A 4,231-nucleotide genomic window follows, 5' to 3' on the forward strand; every position below is an offset into this window, starting at 1 on the left:
CTTTAACACATACAACACTAACATCATGCAGCATCATGCCATTTCGTGAGTGCAACACACAGAAACCTCACCACAGATTAGAGGCCGGGTTGTGATGCTCTGGTAGGCAATCTCACTGCTGTTGTTCTGGAGCAACTCTACCACTATGTGAATGGGTAAACTAAAGGGTTTTTATTGGTGTCATGTTATAATTGAACATAAAAACTAAACAGCACCAAACTGCCTCCAAAATCTCCTCTGATCAATCACCGGTGACGTGTGGAAGATGGAAGGTAACAGCTTTGCTTTTCGTCGATGACACTGTCCTTTTAGCACCTTCACATGAACGCCTTCAGAAGGCATGAAAGCTGTTTGCAGCCAACTTTGAATTTGTTGGTGTCAGGGAATTTTCATCTTCTTGATAATAACGTCCTTGTTTGACACATAAATGCAACATGGTGACTGTTCCACAGGATTACGGTCACTGTCATTTTTAATCGCCTCGGAGAATATGTTGTGTCAATTTTCTGTGAAAGAAGGATCATAGCCCTGAATAAATATTGTGAAATGTATGATAGAGAGCCACAACAGATCTTTGCCCTAGATCTTCTCCAAGGTTGAATCGACTTCAATAATCACTGTGAACTAGGCACATGAAAACAACTGACCCCAAGTAGCAGTTTTCACGAATCTTTAAAACTTGATTACAAGAGATAAAGGAGGTATTGGGATTTTGAGTGTGAGTTTAGGGAAACAGCTTGATAGTCACCATTCAGGGTGAACTCCATGACCTAACACTTGACCTAACGTGTGCTCAATGGAAATGACAGGAGGCATCTGGTTGGAAGAACAAAAAGAAACTGGTGAATGGTAAAACTTTTAGAGCGTTGATGGGATTACCATATGTTTCGTTATTTAGAAATTGATGAGAAAAGTAATGAGCTTTTGAGTGCAGCGTATCTGACCTGCCCTAAGTCACTGGGATTCTTTCCATTTCAAACATACTCTGAATACCCAACTAGAGTGTCTCCTGAAGGTCATCCCAGGACCTTTGAGAAAGAGCCCACGTCACAGTTGACTTTAAACCCTCTAACAGCTTGTCCTGTTTCGTATGCTGGAGGACATTTTAAGAAACAGGGACATCTGGGGCTGTTTGCTTCACTAAATACCACTGTGACCCTTTTGGAACCAAACAGTTGGGAAGATGGATTGATTGTTAATTTCTTATTTTTCTTTACCATTCTCCTTCAAATTATTCTAAGAATGATGCGATTAAGTGGTTGTTTTTTTTTCTTTCAATTAAAAAAGTTGCCACTATTACATTCGTTATGTAGTTGGTAAAGTTTAAGCAGCTGAAAAGACTTGATAATGTTGTTGTGGATATCATGGAGGCAAATTATAAGGTTTATTTTCTAAGGTGACGTTTCGTATTATTCCCAGATGGATTTTTGTGCTATGAATAAACTCAACAGCCAATCACATGGATTGAATCTGAAGTCATGTCACAACAACAACGGTAGACCTGTTTCTTGTTTCAGCTTGTTTCAACAGCAGCTCTGAATCCATCCCCAGAAAGATTTCCAGCTCTTTCTCAAATGTTACAAAAGCCTTTCTAAAGTTAGAGAACAGGTTCAGATTGTGGAGTTTCCATTTTTGGGCATAATATGAAACTCCTATACAACCAAAGTCTTCTGAATGAAGAGGAAAAGATTTAGATCTCTGTATCATCTGTGAAAATGAGTTAGCACAGCTCTATTTTATCCTTTGTTAAAACGATTTTTTGCATCATCTGGATAGTTCCAGCAAGTGTTTTGCATGTCTGTCGTTTATGCGTACATCCCTCATGTGTAAAGACCTTAGATCAAATTTAACAACCAAATATCAGAAAGGTCATCAACTCCCATTTGTTCAAATATGAAAACTGAAGATAAAGAAGAAGATTACTTCTAAATGCACATTATGTCTTTATCTTGTCATCTGGCAGTATCAGGGGAAAAAAAGTGTACATTACTAACTCAAGTATGTTGAAAACGGGTAAAAGCAAGACAGTCTTGTGCCACTTCTGCAAGGGAAAACTTTATAGAAACATGGCAAAGGAAGTGGGACGTGATGCCAGCCACCCTCTGGTCTGCTTGGGTCTTAATTCATCAGAAGCCTCACTGAGCTCTTCCCTTCCTTGACTGTCTGAAGGAGTTTGGCGAGCATACAGAAGCAACAGTGATTAATGTGGTTATAAAACCAGCCGGCCGACTCCTAAGTATTATACTAGATCATCTACTAAGGGAGCTCCACCTTGTGCAGTGGTGCGACGCAAAACTGAGAGCTGATGAGAAATGCATTGAAAACAAGTCTCTCGCCATTTTGATGTCATCCAACTTGATGAAAGAAGAAAAGCTCCTTGATAGTCCAACTTCACTCTGTAAGTCCTTACTGCTGAGAGGATATTTACTGTCCATCATTGGCTGGAATTTACTTTTGCCTCGCAATAAGTATTCAGTTACGATCTAAATAGGGAAAAAGAATTGATGCAAAAATGAGACTCAGTCCCAATGGATGCTTGAGGAAAGACCTTGTGTTGGTAAAGTCTGCTTTCAATTACACAAAAGCATCAGCAGATGGCAACTGTTCAGGTGAGAGTGCTGAACAGAAAACACACACAAACATGCACGCACACACCATGTATATTTTTCTCTTGTAAACTCCTGTGCATTCAAGCACCAACATTTTGAAGAGCTGTCAATCACCTCCCACGTTGACGGCCACAGATTCAGATGTAGTGTTGGACTGGCTTTACGCCTACTTTTCATTATTGCATGCATGACGGTGTTATGGCCCGCTCTGGAAAGAACTCCCCGGCTTTTGCCCGCAGGAGCCTTGAGGGTGCTTTCAGGTGGTCAGTTTGTTAGATGCGGCTCACTTGGCCTGTTCTGAGTAGAAGCATGTTGCAGCCATCCAGTCCTCAGCTGACAATATCTTTGCACTAACTTCTTCACTCTAGTTTGGGAGTACTTGGTTCGTAGTTTCTCAATTGACTAAAGCCCACACCTTCATCTGTCGATGACAGTGTCCACGTTATAGCACAGTTTTATATAATATAGCATTTAACACTTTCCTAAATAAAGTGACAAAGTATTGCATACAGAGTCAATAGAAAAGCTGCTCTGTTCAGAATTTCAATTTAAAACTTCAAGCTAAGTTAAACTGATCTTTACAGCAGACTTAAGGACTTCATGAAATTTTTTCAAGGAGGAAAAACCACATTATCAACAGTAAGGAGGAAAAACTCTTGTCTCAGAGGTGAGCCGCCATCTGTCTCGACAGGTCGAGGTGGGGGGAGATTGTAGAAAAACAGGAAGAAAAACAACACCAGGCAGGTTGTTGGGGCAACTATCCGCAGATCATAAACAAGCCACCCTGGTAAAAGAGAAGACCTATAGAAAGAAACAAAAAGGGAGTAGGCAGAGAGGGGAAAAGCACAAACTATAGGAAAACTTTGAGGCTCAACATTAAGAACTGCATAGATATGAATAATAAACGATATACAAGCAGCATGAAGCATGAATAGAAATGACAGAAGGCAATGATGAAGTATGGGACTGAATAATTAAATGAATCAATGCAAATATGCATTAAAAAAGACTCTCAAATTTGCAAGCATTGACTTCAGTCATTTTTGCATTTACGCTCCAGAAAAGTTTTGTGTTTACACAGCAAAGTTTTGAAAACGATGTCGTGAGCATGTCAGGCCAAGAGTTGATGCATTTGGTTGTTTTTGTAATCAAGCCACACTCACATGTACGCAGGGAACAACGCACTATAAACATCAACGATGGTGACAACAAGGACACTCATGGAGACAGACGAGGAAGTTGGATTACTATTACGGGTGACTCTCAACTTGGGTTGCACACTTTCCCAAGAACAAATAAAGGACGGGAGTTTTTGACCGGTGGTCAATGCCACCACAAATGAATATCACAAATAAACACACAACCTACACATGCAGGCATTTCAATAGAAATTTGGGGGAATGTTTGACTCACCAAGTCTACTTTATCCATGGATACTTTTTGCTGCTCCCGATGGATCCCAACAGTCCTTTGACCATTTGCACAGCCCGGGAGAAATCTTTGCATGGCAAGTCACAATTCACACAGATCTGAAGTTCATTTTTGATTAATTCAGTGCAAAATGAAATGATCCTGAACATGTTGGGCAGGTTGGCCTTTCCTATGTTTTGGAAAACAGCCAT

The sequence above is a fragment of the Lipophrys pholis genome (assembly GCF_963383615.2).
Source record: "Lipophrys pholis genome assembly, chromosome: 8".
Taxonomy (NCBI): domain Eukaryota; kingdom Metazoa; phylum Chordata; class Actinopteri; order Blenniiformes; family Blenniidae; genus Lipophrys; species Lipophrys pholis.